The sequence below is a fragment of the Cebus imitator genome, unplaced genomic scaffold, assembly GCF_001604975.1.
Source record: "Cebus imitator isolate Cc_AM_T3 unplaced genomic scaffold, Cebus_imitator-1.0 Scaffold268, whole genome shotgun sequence".
NCBI lineage: Eukaryota > Metazoa > Chordata > Mammalia > Primates > Cebidae > Cebus > Cebus imitator.
This window is the reverse complement of record NW_016107583.1, coordinates 2,128,849-2,145,321: the sequence shown is the minus strand read 5'-3', so window position 1 is coordinate 2,145,321 and position 16,473 is coordinate 2,128,849. Positions and strand designations below refer to the sequence as shown.

The window sequence follows — 16,473 nt, the reverse complement described above, 5'->3', positions numbered from 1 at the left end:
ATCCCAGTACTTTGGGAGGCCGAGGTGGGAGGACTGCTTGAGCCCAGGAGTCTGAGACAAGTCTGGGCAACATAGTAAGACCTCGTCTCTACAAATAGTTTTTTAAAATTAGCCAGGTGTAGTGGTGTGTGCCTGTGGTCCCAGCTACTCAAGAAGCTGAGGCAAAAGGATTGCCTGAGCCCAAGAGGTTGAGGCTGTGGGGAGCCATGATTGTGCAACTGCATTCCAGCCTGGGGGAAGAAAAAAACCCAAAAACCCAAAACCCCACATTTTCTTCTGTGCTGACCTTTGAGGCTACCCTATCGTATTTGAAAGTGTCACTGGCTGTAATCTCTGGATGATGTGACTTCACTGTTCAACATGGAGCTGCCTTTGTAGGTCAATAACTGCCCCATTTTCCCCAAGTTCTGCTTGTTTCTCTCTCTTTCCATATGCAGGAGAAAACTTGAACCATGTTAGACCTAGGAGTGTGGTTTTTTATTTTTTAAATTGCTTCTTTAATTGCTGGACAGAAAGAATAATCAAGTTATGACAGCTACCAACTGGGGACTTTATGACATTCAGTTCCAAATAATTCCACAGGAAGCAGCTGTCTTCAGGTCACACCAGACCAGCATCTATCATTCTCTGAGTTCAACCCCCACCTTAGTCTTTTTCATTTGAAATTCTTGTACTCTCCATCTTTGTTTTGTTTTTATGTAAATACTGAAAGTGGATTTAGCATTAGGCTACTGTAGTTTACACTTCAGGGATCCTTCAGAAGCTCAGAAAGGGGCCCTAGAAACTTCATATTTGTAATTGTTTTATTCTTTCTAAAGAGGGACTCAAAATTCTGAAACTTCAGGGCCTATCAAATTCTTATCAGTATGATTTCATGGTTAAGCGCGTAAAGCCTGGAGATAAAAGAAACCTGCTTTCCCTTTTGCTGTTTAGTATCTTTGAATGAGTCACATTAACTTTCAGCCTCAGCTTTCCTCAGTTGTAAAATGGTAATAACATTTCCTATACCTATAGGATTCCAAGGCTCAAATAGTACCTACACAGTGCCTCACACATAATCGATGTGTATAAGCGTTAGCTACCATTGTCACTCTTGTCTTTGTTGCCAGAACAAGACCATAAGCTCCTTAAGAACAGGATGTGGCATCCCCCAGGGCCCATCCACACAGACACACTTGCCAAATGAATTCTCCACTCCCCTCACCCTCTCTGCGTGTTTAACCAGAAATACAACTTTAATCATATTCTTAGTGCGACACACACAGTTGCCTTTTCAGCAAGGCGCCAATAGCACCTTCCTGAAAGAGGGAGCATTCGTCTCAGTGTTCCCCCTTCTTGGTGAGCCTCGAAGCTCACAAACTCACAGAGCGTATGTCTCCCGCACCCCGCCGGCTCCTCCTTCCCGAGTCAACCAGGGACAGAGACGCGGAGATAACGCACTGACCGCGTTAGCCTGTGTGTGCCACTTAAAAGGCGCTCACGGAATAAGGGCTGTTGGTACATTTTCCCCACCTTTCCCCGCCCGCACGCATTGCCTGGGGGCTCAGCGGGAGCCGCGTGGAGTGTGGAGGGGAGGGGGAAGGGATGGAGCCTCCCCCAGTGCTTTCCCCTCCTCAGCGCGGTCCCCCAGCCCGGCTGGGTTCAGGGGGCCCTCGGGGCCGCCGGGGCGGGCGGGAGACCGGGAGCGGGCGGTCGACGCATCCGCCGCCGCCGCAGGAGGCGGAGCGCTGCACCTGGCGGCCGGTCCTCGGCGCCCGGCCCTGAACGGGTCCAGCCGGTCGTGAGCGGCGGCGGCAGTGAGGGCCCGGCCGGGGAGGAGGAGCCGCAGCGTGAGAGAAGGTCGCGCCTGGGGGAGCGCTCGGCCCTCCGCCTCCGTCCTCCGCGGCCCCACCCGGTCCGCATCCCTCGCCGCGCCCCGCCCCGCCAGCCGCAGCTCCGGAGGAGCGAGCCAGCCGCCCGCGATGGTGCGCGCCGCCCCGGGGCCCCGAGCCGCCGCCCCGCGCTCCGGGAACAGGGCTCCCCGCGCCCCGCGCAGCTGAGCGCTGCCGTCGCCGCAGCAGGTGAGTCGGGCCCGGCGTGCGGGGAAGGGGCCCGCAGCCCCGCCCTGGTCTTCCGCGCCTGGGACGGGCCCAGCCGGAGGGCGGGGAGACCCTCCGCCGCGCACACCTGCTGCCGGAAAGGGGCTTAGGGTCCGAGGCCGGCATCCGAGCGTGCGCCGCCGTCTCAGCTCTCGGCCTGGCTCACCCGCCGCTGCCTCCCTCCCCCGGCTTCCGAGTCGGGTGTCATCTTTGTGGGGTGCTGGGGGAGGCTGCCGCCTGCGCCCCCTTCGCGCCCGGCGCTGGCAGCACTTCCGCAAACGTAATTGGAGTCGGGAAAACAAAGGCGCTGCCCAGGGAGCCCTCGCCTGGCGCCCACAGCTGCTGCCGCGGGTGGAGACGGGGGTGGACGCCGATGCCCGGGCCCTCCTCGGCCCAGCCCGACCCTTGCCATAAACATACCTGGAAGAAGGTGGGAGGTGAGAACCTCCGCGCAGCCCTGGTGACAAGGACGTGGCCACTTGTGTGGCAGGAGGAGGAAATTGACAACGTCTGCCCTTCCAGGTGAATAAATACGGGAAAAAAAAAAAATCTTCTCCCCTGCCTGCCACCATCCTAGCAGACATTCCCACCTCGTGCTTTACTTCAAATTGGTCTAACGTGTCTCTGGAGCCCTTTTGAGATACTACTGGGAGCTGCTAGTCTTCCTGAGTGCTATTTACTGCCCATAGAGCAATTTTCCTGCAAATTTAGATAAGATGGTGGAAAATTACAAACGCAACTTTCCCCCTCATTAATCCCATCCCAACATGGACAGACAGGTGGGTTAATTGCCCTTCGGGCCGGCACACAGTACATTTTGCTTCTCCCACACACATTCGCGACCACCGACACCGACATTTCTTTTCATCCAAAAAAAGATTAAATAAGCACCTCACAGAATACTGGAATGTATAATACCTTGCTTATTAGTGTGCAGAAGGCTTAAAGAGTTGAGGTTCTAATCCCAATTGGTGTCTAAATAGCTGGGTGTCCTTGGGCATGTCACATCTTCCTGAGCCCCAGTTTTTTCACATGCGAAAGAGGATGATTGGATAGTAAAGTGGCCAAAATTTCCCCTAATCCGTCTAGAAGTCCATGATTTTTGTGGAAATCTAACCTCTTCAGTATAGATGAATGTGAAGGGTGGGTGGACATACAGTTTACTAAAATATATAATAAAAGAAGATGTGTACCTGGTAGGTCCTTTCCCCAAGACGTGGGCACCAGCCAGCTAAAACTGTACATATCTGTTTTAGCCTTGTTAAGTTCAAGGAGAGGAGAGGATTCCCCTCTTTGGGAAGCTTGGGTTTTGACAGGTCAAGCTGCTGGTCATTAGCAGAGGTGGAGGACATTGTCAGTTATTTAGTGGTAGTCAGAGGCTTGTATTTATCACAAGGTGTAGGTAAAATTTAGGATTGCTTAGGGGAAGGTTGGGACATTGTTAATGACCTTAGTGCAGGATGCTCTGGGGAAATAGGAGGAGAGTGCATCACTTCAATAATGCATTAAAGCTAAGCCTTTGTGTGTCTTTCGTGTTTACAGCAGTTTATTTCTAAGGCATTTTCCGTGTCTATACAAATAAATACAAAAGCATGAAGGCAAACTAAAACACAAAGACAAACAAAAAGCAGAGTTCAGATATTTGGTGCTGTGGGTATTGGGTAACCAATTCCATTACATATATATATAGTGTCTGGATTATTAACAGTATTAAGGCATTTTTTTGAGAATTTCCTATGTTCAAGACACCATCTCAAACATTTAATATCTAAATCTCTGTAAAATAGGTCTTTCCCCTAGTTCTGTGCATCACAAAAAAAAGGAAGCTCAGAAGGGTTTTAAGCAACTCACACAAACCACATAATCAGTAAAAAATAGAGTTAGATTTGACCTCATGTTTCTGGCTCCAAAGCCCAGGAAATTTCCACATGGTCCCTCCCTAATCAGAACCCATTAAGTCTCTCTACCTACACAGATGCCTTCCTTAGCTTCTTGCCCTTGAAAATTAACTTCATTTCAGCGTACATGTATTACTTACATTAACATTTAGCCATGTAGGATACTTTCTGTATTTATTACCTATGTATATGAATGTGTCTATGTTTACCCATTTGTCCTCACCAGTTTTAGATTGAAGGCAATATAAAAACAAATATAACCAAAGATAAATGTAGTATTAGGTTGACAGGCTTTTTTGTTATGCTTCTTGTGACAGTAAATCTTAATTTGGCAATCTCATTGTAGGAAAAGGAAGAAATGCAATAAACGTGTTTCTGCTAGCTATTTTGTACATTGACTGAAAAATCAAGATGCTGTATATTAAATGAAAAAAAAACAAGCTTCAGAAGAAATTTATATACATTTGTTGAAAACTGTGTACAGCCACACATATACCTTTTTGTCCGCAAACTGTTGACAGTGGCTGTTTTAAGGAAGTGAGACAAGATGGAGAAAAGAGGATGTTTTTACTTTTTCCCATATAAAGTTATGTTTGGGCTTAAAATTTTGTTTTTGGAACAAGCATGTGTTCTTTTATTATATAAACTAGAAAGGAAAACAAAAGAAGACTTGAATTAATTCACTTTATAAGAGTCCAAAGTAAGACAAAATTGAATATGCCTAAAATCTAATGTTAGGGAAGTGAAATGAGACTCAAGAGATCAAAGTGAAGGTGGTATGCTGGGAACTGAAGGTGTTGGGGGGCAAAGGGTAAAGAGTCTCAGGTGACTGGCTTTTACCTTTTCTAACAGTAACTGTAGCATATTCTACAACTCCTCAGTTTTCCTCCTCAATAAGAATGCTTTGGAGCATACACAATTTATCTGCTTGATTGGGGGCTTAAACTTGGTTAATTTCTTTCTTCCTGGTCTTGCTGGTGGTGGCTGTCTTTGTTCTGTACGGAACAATCTGGTAGAAGGTAGGAGTTGGAGAAACCAATTTATCTGCTGTGTCATCTCATGAAATTATGGCATTCTGGATGACTTTAGGTGTAACTATATTTAGTAACAATTTAGGAACAGTAAGTTATCGCCAAGTTAATTTAATCTGATGCATATATACTTGTTAAATACAGTCCCATAGTTCTATCCAATTCTATGTAAAATTAACTAAAATCATTGCGTAGAATCCTTAAAAACTAATACATTTCCCTGCCCAGACTTAGAAATCCAGAGCCATAATGCATTCAGGCTTTTCAGAATCAAGAAAACATATGCTTAAACTTGGTTATCACTGTGGTAGTAGTTAATCTTGAGAAAGAGGGAATTGTGAAAGTATTTTATGGAAGAGGTGTTCTCACAATTTTAGGTATTATCCAACATTTCATTTTAGGTTCTAATTATGTTTTAGGCAGAAGGAAATCTCATTATTTCAATTTAGGAAAGTTTGTTCAATAGGTCGTCTTCAAAGGCAGAAATCAAGTGCAAAATCCTGCCCTAGCACAAGGCCAGTTTGGGTAAAATTTCTTCCTCAAACCCAACTAACATAGCATTTCCCTGGGCGCACAGCATTTTTGATTCCTGGGGAAAGCAAACAAACACATCTGATGTGAATTCTGGGTGGGGCAATGAAAACATCTTAATGCCTCCACCAAGAATATTCCATTTGAGTTTACAATTCCTCCATGTTTAATTATCCAGTATTAGCTATCTGTGGCCATTTACTCTACTGGCATTTTGGGGAAGGGAGGGGCTTGTGTCAGCCTGATTTGTTTTCCTAAATTCTGAATGATACGTTATCCAGTACTTAGCCCCACTGTTGGATTCAGTAACATTTGCTTTGTAGCTGTTTTTGATTGCCCACATTTGGATGATATTTATTTACTGTTTTTGTAAAATGGCATTTTCTCAAGTTGGCTGGGCCATGTTTGGAAACGACCAGAATCATTTGTTCAGACAAGCAATGTTTGATTTGTTGGTGCAGAGGCCAAAACAAAAAAGCCAAACAAATGATAAGTAATTACAAATATGGAACCCCTAAACCTTAAGCCTACACATTAACATATGCCTGCTATAGATACTGGTTGCTACATTATGGCTTTAAAAAGAGCACACCCTCCCAAACCCCCACCTCTACCTCAGCACCAACAAAAACAACATCCCAATGTTGTATTTACTCAAAGTAGCCTCTATCTGCCTGATCCAGAATGATGTACATCTGAATGAGCCAGGTGTTGATTGTGTTGAAGAGATCTGAGTGAGAGTTCTGTATTACCTTATGATCTGGTGTTCCTGCTATATTTTAGGATGCGAGGGGCAGGATAGAATGGGAGAGTGGGACAAAGGTGGGAAGAAATTCAGGCCCTTAAAAAAACCATGTTCAAGAGATGTGGAAAAGGATTGAATTAAGGAGGGCAGAGACATCTTTCTTTGACATTCGTCGTGGGGCATGTTTTAGAATGGGAGACCAATTCAGGAAACATTTGGCAAGTACAAAACAGGAAAGTCCAACTCTGAATAACTCTGAGGAAATGTTTGGAAGCATTTTGGTCTGAGACCAAGAGTGGGATGGGGAAAGAGAGGAAAAGGCAGAGACACTATGAATCAGCAGTGGGCAGAGGGAGCTCTGGTGTGTGGCTTTGAGGAGGATAAAAAGGAGGAACTGGAGCTGCCTGGACAAGCCTGATGTGTGGGTTAACCATGCCAAAGGAAAGTGAGTGACAAGCATGGACTGGTAGTTAGCAGTCTGTGTGGGGTGATGTAGAGAGACCTTCCTCCACCATCAGGTGCACTCCACTCTGCATGGGGCCTGCTGTCTGTGAGCTCCAATAAACCAGTGTCCCATGAGCCTGGCTGCACTGTGGGGTGAAAAGGAGAGACATGGCAGGAAGGGCGCAGGATTCTGGGAGAAATCCTGAGCACTGGAGCAGTGGCAGGAGTGGGTCCCTATGAGTCATGCTGGGAATTTTTAACTGTTCAGGGCACTTTTAGGGACAAAGTTAAGGTAGAACATACTTGGCCTTAAGGTTTCTGTCATGTAGAACAAAGGAAGAAGCCACCACACCAAACACATAAAGCAGAATTATACAAAGTGACATGCATGCTGCCTGTGACTTTTAAGAAGTGCTGTGTTCCTGGGGCCTGTCGGGGTGGGGGTGGGGGCAGGGGGAGGGAGAGCATCACAATAAATAACTAATGCATATGGGGCTTAATACCTAGGTGATGGGTTGATAAGTGCAGCAATCCACCATGGCACACCCTTACCTATGTGACAAACCTGCGTGTCCTGCACGTGTATCCTGGAACTTAAAAAAGAAGAAGTGCTGTGTTCTGGATGAACATGCTCCAATCCAGCAAAGGCAAGCTTCTTTAGCTATTATGGAGTGCCTTTTAAAATTCTATTTCACAATCATGCCTGTGCAATTGTGTTTAACTAGTGAACAAATATGCCCCAATTCACATTTATAAGGGAGATTAAATAAAAGACTTTATTATTCTTTTGAATGAGTAAACATGCTTCAATTTTATTTTCTGTGTAATGAGGCTCCCTGTTAAAGGTGTGTAATATCTTTTAAGAGTGTCTCACAGTCCTTGTGACAGGCCCTTTCAATTGTGTACACCGGGAAGCATAAGGCATTAGATGCATGATCAGACCTCAGTTTAGTAACTCCCTGTGATCTTTCAGGAACTTCGGGATCAAGGACATCCAAATTGTCACTCAAATGTTTTATATTTAAAGTAATTCCTTGTAAGGTATGTATTTTTAAAGCAATAAATAATAATTTAAAATCCAGTCAAGTATAAGAAAAAAATTAAATAAGTCCTAATTTTACTACTCAGAGATAATCCCTGATAACATTTTGATGTCATTTTCATCGGGTCTTTTCCTAAAATATATTTTATTTGAACTATATAGATTTATAAATATAAACTATTACTATATCTAGAGGTTTGTGCCCTGCTCTTTCATTTAATATGATGCATTTTCCCAGGTAGTTAAGTTCTATTTTTCCATCATGTGGCTATAAGATTTTATTTTTCTCCATAACTTATTTACCTGTTTTCACCTAACTTATTTAACTGTCCTTATTATTGATCACTTACTTTGTTTCAGTTGTGATTATTGTGAAAACTATTGCAATCAAAATCTTTGCATTTAAGTCTTTGCTTTTCAGAAAGTTTATATTTCTACTCTTAGTAAATGACAGTGCCTGCCAATTTGCATACTCACCAGCACTGAATATTTTCATTTGAAAAGTTATTGGTATGTTAAGTTTGTTAAAGTATCTTTTATATTTTTATTTATTTATTTTTACAGACAAGGTCTCTCTCAGTTACCAAGGCTGGAGTTCAGCGATGTAATCCTAGTTCACTGTAGACTTGAACTTCTGGGCTCGAGAATCACTTGAGCCTCCTGAGTAGCTTGAACTACAGATGTGACTCACCAAGCCTGACTCATTAAAAAAAAAATTGTAATGAGGGGATCTTGCTTTGTTGCCCATGCTGGTCTTGAACTCCGGCTTCAAGTGATCCTCCCCGCTAGGTCTCCCGAAGTGCTAGGATTACAGATGTGAGCCACTGTGCTCAGCCACTTTTTTCTTTTACAGGCTAAGTAATAAACCTTTTTTTCTGAAAGTAATTATATCATTAGAAGTGATAGCTTATGATATTTCTCAAGTTATCAGAACCCCAACAGCAAAATAAAACAATTTTACATTATATATATAGGAATGTGCTAAGGATATCAATTATTCTTTTAGACTGTGGTGCATTTAGGGGATGTAAGTAAAAATAGTAATAGTCCGGGGCTATAGGAAAATGTATAAACGTTGAGACCTATATTCTGGTCTCGATTGTAAACTAATAAAAAGTCTGAGAAAGAAGCACCCACACATTTCTGTTTAAACTACCTTGTCTTATGTCTAGATTGTGCTTTCTTTAACCTTCTTAGCTCCCCCAGTGTCTAATAGTGTTGGAATAGCCAAGTGATAACAGCAATCTTGAATAAGCATTTATCAAGGACCTATTATAAATATGGTATTAATATAATGCATATGCTAGAACTGCAACCTAGTGTTGTATTACTAATACCCAGAGTTGTGCTTTTGTCTCTCATTATAGTTCTTATTCTTCCAGTCTTATCTTTCTGTGTTCCTAGCATTTTTAGATCTTGGACTCATAATCCTATACTAATTATATTTACCTGAGTCAGTTCTTTTCTGAAAGTATTGTGCATTTGTTTATAAAAGAGGGATTTACATAACTAGGTATAAAAACAAAACAACCATTCAAATTGAATTGTAATTTTTCTTTTAAAAAAGTGTGCATTCTATCTAAATTGCTTCTAAAGCATGAGAAGCTATAATTTTTGAGGAAAATCTTTCTGTAAAACATTAAATAACTGCTTTCGGTAACTAAGCTTTTAAAAATCCTTTGTTTTGTGCTATGAAAAGATAAGAAACCAGATTTTCCGAGTTAGTTTCCTAGCAAAGAAACAAATCTTGTTCATTGAAATAGTAAATAATTTGATGTGGAGACAGCTTTCAAATGGTAAGTGCTGACTTGCCGTGGCCTGTGATGGTGCTGATCAGGTTTGGGCCTTTCTCTTTCCTCTCTTCTCCTAACGTTTTACCTATCCTGTCACTTATAAGGAGTCTGAAGACACCATTTTAATGTTACAGCTTTCCCAGGCTCCTGCATGTCATAGCTGTGCTTTTGGGAGCCCTATCTGAGAAAATGCATCATGACAGAAAGCTAATAAGAATTCCATTAACATTTATTAGAGAAATAAATGTATGATGGTAGCATCAATGTACCTTTGAAAATCAGTGCAATGTATATGTTTAAGTGTGACATATAGTTAGGGCTGTTAGAGACCCCTGGCAATAACTCCATGGTTCTTAACACGTTGGAACCATTGCCCTGGAGGAAGCCAATGGCTAGGGATCCCAGGCACACTGCTGTGGCTCACTGCTGTAGGGGAGCGGAGCAAATAGGGTCCTGAAGCTCTGGGTGGGGGTGACTTGGTGAGATGTGTTGCTGGCATCCCAGACTGAAAAGTAGGAAGAATTTCCCTTTAAAAAGCATGTACGGTGTGAGGTTGCAGTGAGTGGAGATCTTGCCACGGCACTCCAGCCTGGGCGATAGAGCAAGACTCTCTCAAAAATAGAAAAGTGTGCACTCTGTGACCCTCAGTTTCTTAGCACTGTTAGTTCAGTTAACTTGGGTACTCCTGCTGTTTGTAATAATATTTCAATAGGCAAATGGTTTTAAGTTTCAGCAATTGAAATACAGTGAATGTTGGAAATCTTGCCTTTTCATTAGTTTGGTTACCCTGAACAAAATTTTGTTGCCCCACCTGGCTATTGATATTTATTTAGAAAGAGATGAATATACGTTACCATCATAAAGCTTCTGTGACCTCCCCTTAAATCCCTACATTGTATTCCTTCTTAACAAATATGTGCAGAGTACCAGCAGCAAATTCAATTAATCTCAATTTGTATCTTGGACAATGGTGGAATTTTTTTTTTGAGAAACAAGATATAAATATCTATTCTGAAAAACAAAAATGTTTTTTTCACTCTGTAATGTGAAGTGTTTCTTGTTCCTCCTGCTGGGCTTGTTCTAAGACAGGAAGCTTATTTGGAAGGTAGAAGGAAATGAGATTCTGGAGCCTGATTCAGATTTATATTATAAATTATGCTATGTTGGCACAATATTTAATCAGGAGTCTAAAACTAATAAATAGGAATCTGCTTCATGATGGCTGATAAGGTCTGAGGAACCTAAATTATAAATTTTTAATTGACATTTGATTATATTCTTCCACAAAGGGAAAGTGAAAATCTAGTTGGTCTTTATTACTAAAGCCACCTTTATGGTTATAAGCTATTTCCTCCAACCCTTAAGAGTTCAAAATAATTTGTTCCTTTTTCACCCTGTTAGCAGGTTGAAAGGAAATGTTATAGAGGATTTCAGGTCCTTTTTTCAGATTTATGATGTTATAAATATAAGTAAAATGTTTCTGTAGAAGCTTTTATTTTAAGTGAATAGTTATTTCTTGCCTGAAGATACTGAATTATTATTACAGTCCATAATACAATAGTGTGTTCTCCAGTGAACCAGTGCTTCATAGCCCCCAATCAGGCTGTAGACATGAAAACAGACATGAACATAAATTCATGAGCACAGATGGATAAAATGCTAGCCTAGTTCAAGAGTGGTGCCAAATAATTCTGGGAAAAGTGCTTTTGGCATAATTGCAAAATAAGACCCAGAATTTTAAAGAAATATCTGGAATACAACTACAACTACCACCAACACCAAATGTTCATATGTTGCTTTTAGATTAACAGAATGCTTTCTCATACTTTGTTTCATTTAAGCTCTAGAACCCTTCTGGGAGTTAATTGACTTAAGTCTGTATGGAGAAGGAGGCTTAAAGAGGTACTGATTTATCAAAGCCAGTGGGACACAACTGGGACTTCTTTTAACTCTACTTCCTAAAATTAATTTCTGATCACATTAAACCTTAATAAAATATGTATATTATCATCAGGTGCCTGTCAAAAATAAACAGTATTGAGAGCTTACAGGAGTAAAGGACAGCATGTTATGTACTAGATTCCTCGCTCGAGAAGTATAGTCTTGTTGGGCAGACAGGAGATATCTGTAAAAAGATAGCAATAAAATTTCCTATAAATCCTATAGTAGCGCAAGTGTGAGAACTATCTTTAGAAGTAGAGGAAGGAGTCAGGAAAATGTTTCAAGTGTATTCTATTTCCACATGTTATGAAAGATTCCATTAGATATAATGAATTCATAAGGTGCTGTTTGTTCTGAAATGATATTATCACGGGACTTCAGTACTGGATCATTAGTGATAAGATCAGTACACCAAAATAAAAGTTCAAATATTAAGAAATACTTAGCAAGGTTGCAGTAGCAAAACCCTAATATATTTCCCAGAGTGCAGTCCAATATAATGATGTTTGTAAAATACTATATGTGGCCATTCTACTCTTCTGCTTAACTCCTTTTGGGGGTTCCCCAGTTGCTCTCAAAATAAATAATACCTGCAAGTTCGTAGTACCTGTCAGGCACTGTGGCTGAATTCAACGTGCATTACATTCCTGCATCCTCACAGCTACCCTAACGGAAAAGTGTTATTATCTTCCTCTTTTGTAGCTGAGGAGATTAAGAATATTCCAAGGCCAAAAAGCTAGTCAGTGACAAAGCTAGGATTCTAGTCTCCGCCAGGCACTCATCCACTACTCAGTAGCTCCTTGTGTTATTCAGGCCCTCCTAGATCAGACCCGCTCTCTTCTGTGTTACTTCTACTCATCCTTTAAGATTGGCTCAGGGCCCCACCCCAGAGACCCTCTGTGTACATCACCTGTGCTTGCTCCTGTTTGAACGTTTAGCATAGGGTGTTGTGATTGTGTGTATGCCCGTCTTATTCTTGCCTCTGGGTGTCATAACAGGGACTGTGTGGCCCACAGCATGTGTTCCACCTACTAGTGGGTGCTTGATCTATCTATAGCTGTAGGGTTTCTGTGATTGTTCAAATGAATGTCTTCTTTTTCAGTATAATTCCATTGTATTTTGTGTTCTATCATTCCTCAGCCTGGTATTCAAGGCCCTGTGTCATCTATTGCTGTCTGGTGGCCTCCTATGCCTTTTAGCCGTGGAATAAACCGTTTGTGGATCCTCTGCTGCCTTTTCTTTCCGCTAACCTGGAATAGTTTCCCCACTCATCTTTGCCTAAGTGAATCCTGCCCATCTTTCAAGGTTCAATTTAAGCCCCTCATTTTCTTGACAAGCCCTGTCTGAAGTATGGGCACTTTACTTGGAACTCTAGAAGCATGCCTATTGTCCCTAACATCTTTTGGTTAATAAATTATATAATGCTATGTGGCTTTTCTTTTATTATTTTTCTAACTTATTTAATTCTTTCATTTAACTGTTTAGTGTGTGTGTGTGAGAGAGAGATGTGTTTTAGGCTCATCTTGTCAATGATAAAGCAAGTCTTTGAGGCCTAAGACCTCACCGTGCATTGAGGGGCAGTACCTGCTAAGAGCAGCACTGTTACTCATTCCTCATCTGTAAAACTGGGAAAGTAATCATTTCTATCCCAGAGAACTGTTATGAGGATTAAATGAGTTAATATACGTTAGGTCCATAGCAAGTGTTACTTAAGTATTGTTGTGTTGTAGTTGGTAGCCCACTGAATCCCTGTTAAAGTGCAAAGATGTTGTCAAGACGGGGTAGCTGACATTGTGGATCAGCTTGCCGGTGATCTAACAGTCAGGTTTTACTAGGAATCTGGGAAAGGCTCACCAAGAATGATAAGAGCGGCCGGGCACAGTGGCCAATGCCTGTAATTCCAGCACTTAGGGAGGCTGAGGCAAATGGATCACTTGAGCCCAGGAGTTCAGGACTAGCCTGGGCAACATAGTGAGACCCTGTCTTTACAAATAACTAAAAAGAATAGCTGAGTGTGGTGGTGTGTGCCTGTAATCCCAGCTACTTGAGAGGCTGAGGTAGGAGGATCACTTGAGCCCAGGAGGTCAAGGCTGGGTGAGCTATGATTGTGCCACTGCATTCCCGCCTGGGTGACAGAAGGAGACCCTGTCTTTAAAAGAAAATGACAAGGGTGGTAGGTGCTAGTTTCTGGGAGGAGAGTTTCAATCCCTGTGGAATGCTGCTGGCCGCAGCTCTGGGGAGCCCATGGGCAGTGCCGAATGCCTGGAGGGCTCAAGCTGGAAACTGAGCTGACAGGACTCAGACCAGTTTTGTCTCTTTTATCATTTTGCTTTGCCATTAAGGAACCATGTCAAAATACCCTGAAAGGAAGAGGAAGATTCCAAAATAGTCATTCATCTTTGCACACATCAGTGCCCTTGTAGCCTGTGTGACTATTATAAAACTAACCTTATATATTTTTTCATGACATTGGCTAAATGTTTAGCAGATGCTAAAGCAATCCTGGTGGAAAAAAGAAAAAGGTCTGTGGGAATTGATCTTGCACACTGTGTCTCTGGAAAAAGCTCTATCCTGGAAGCAGCTGGGGATTGAACTGAATGTTTGAGTGTGGTGTGTGAATACCTAGATTCTAATGTTCATTTACAGTGGTTTCCCTTTGTCTATATTGGTCACAATTACAGCAATAGAGTCCAGCTCTGAGACTCACGTTTTGCAAAGGCTTTGAGAATGTCGGTCAGTAACAGTTGATGAGACAGGGCTAGCTGCAAGGGTTTGAGAAGGCCATTTCCCTGCTTTGCGGCTTCAGCCCTTGTCACTAGGCAACGCTGAGTTATGATGGTCATTGCACAAGGAAGCATGTCCCTTCTGTGGTATCCAGGGATTGTTTCTTCTTTATCTCTGTTATATTACTGCTATTTTACATAGCACACATTATCATCTTGCTTGTAAACCTAACCTTTGGCAATTATTATTCCAAATAATATATTTGATCTTAGGGTTTCTTTATTCAAAAGTTGAATCGTTTTTATACTTTCATATATTTGTCGATAACTTGATATATGTTTGAGCAGTTTTAATTTAAACACGTAATAAAAAAACTGTCAGTTTTAACAAGAATGATTTCATTGCCTCTCATCAGTAATACAGAAATACCTGCTATTTGAATGACTCAGTGTAGGTACTGCTAGGATAGCTTTCCAGGTTTTAGAAGTCTGTGTTGTATTTTCACAATAGTGGTATTGATTACTATCATTAGAGTGTGCTAGGTGAGAAGACTTCTGCTTTCCTAACAAATAAACAAAGCCTTCCTTACCGATTAGGATTAACTGCAAACCTGCAGTAGAGAATATTTCCCAAAGAAGATCATAAAGTTAATTTTGTGTATAATTTGGAATGTCTTCTTAACTCTGTTTTTTCAAGTTTCTTTTTTTAAAAAAAGCTTTAAGACTCAGACATTAAAAACAAAATATTAACTGAATTGACTTACGTTGATTGTCCATTGTCTTAGTTTGCTCAGGCTGCTATAACAAAATACCATATATAGACAGGGTGGCTTGAACCACAGTTTATTTCTCACAGTTCTGGAGACTGAGAAGTCCAACATCAAGGTGCAAGTAGACTCTGTTCCTGGTAAGGGCCCTCTTCCTAGCTACCAGGCAGCCGCCTTCTCGCTATGTGGGGAGAGAGAGAGAGCTGCCTGCAAACACCGCATGCTCTCACTCATAGGCGGGTGTTGAACAATGAGAACACATGGACACAGGGAAGGGAATATCACACACTGGGGTCTGTTGGCAGTGGTGGCGGGGAGGCTAGGGGAGGGACAGCAGGGGGTGGGGAGGTTGGAGAGGGATAACATGGAGAGAAATCCCAGATATAGGTGACAGGGGGATGGAGGCAGCAAACCACATTGCCATGTATGTTCCTATGCAACAATCCTGCAATAATCTGCACATGTACCCCAGATCCTGAAGTACAATTAAAAAGGGGGGGAGGCATTAATGCCATCAGAAAGGTCCTATCTCATGACCTCTTTTCAAACTAATTACTTCCAAAAAGGGCTACCTCCAAATACCATCACTTACTAATTTTGGAGGGGTTGCAGACATTCAGCCCATATCAGCCTCTCAATAAACAAAATCACCTTTTACTTTATAAAAAGATTGTCTCATCCAGCATGTAAATATTTTACTGCTCTTTGTACTCGTTCTGTCACTCCTTATGACAAGTTAAATATCCGCTTCAGCCAAAGATGCCCTGCATTGGGATATACTGGTTTTTGGTTTGTTTCTTTTTGTCTGTGATCTTGTGATTACACTTTATTTATTATGCTTTATTTCATAACTGTGCTTATAATGTGATTTCTCCATGTTTTGGTTCCTTTTCACTAAAATCTAAATATGACCTGAAAATATTTATTAAAAAAAAATTAATGTCCTGAATTTAAACTGTTTGTATTTTGAGATTTTAAATTCATATAACAGTTACTGAATATGACATTTATATATGAGATACTGAATGTCATGTTACAGGAACATTTCTGTAACAACTTTGCATTTGTTGATACTTCGAGAGCTATTTAGCATCTGGACTTATGTAACCAGAGAAACCTTGTGTGACCTTATGATACTCAAAACTCATTTGCATAAGGTGGAGCAGAAAGAATATTTTGGGAGAAAGTCACTCATCAAGGTTTAAATCAATATCTTAATGTAAGAGATTTCCAGTTTTTAATTAGCATATGGGTATCAGTTCTTCATCATCACTTGGACAATTCAGGAAATTATGCCTGTTTAAGAGGACTTTGTGGCCTTCTCTGATCTACTTGGTGAAGATTCAGAGGATGGTTTATGTAGGATAATTAATTAAAAGCCACTCTAAAGCCTCTGATTAGAATTCATGCAGTCAGACATTCTATGCAGCTCTGAAAAATGTTTAGTCAGTGATAGAAGGGTCTTAGTAGTTGGCTTTAA

At 41.5% G+C, this 16,473-nt stretch overlaps 1 protein-coding gene across 3 annotated transcripts in view; it reads left to right on the top strand.

The window, feature by feature from the left end:
- The first annotated feature begins 1,928 nt into the window (after positions 1–1,928).
- The window catches only part of MFSD6 (major facilitator superfamily domain containing 6), an 84,553-nt gene continuing 70,008 nt past the window's right edge, over positions 1,929–16,473 (top strand). For 2 of the 3 annotated variants that reach the window (XM_017500689.2, XM_037728552.1), the window contains exon 1: positions 1,929–2,060. The gene's annotated coding sequence lies outside the window, so the exon portion shown is untranslated. Of the gene's footprint in view, positions 2,061–2,464; positions 2,601–16,473 lie in introns of those variants that run through there. The other variant, XM_017500690.2, reaches the window with a different exon arrangement.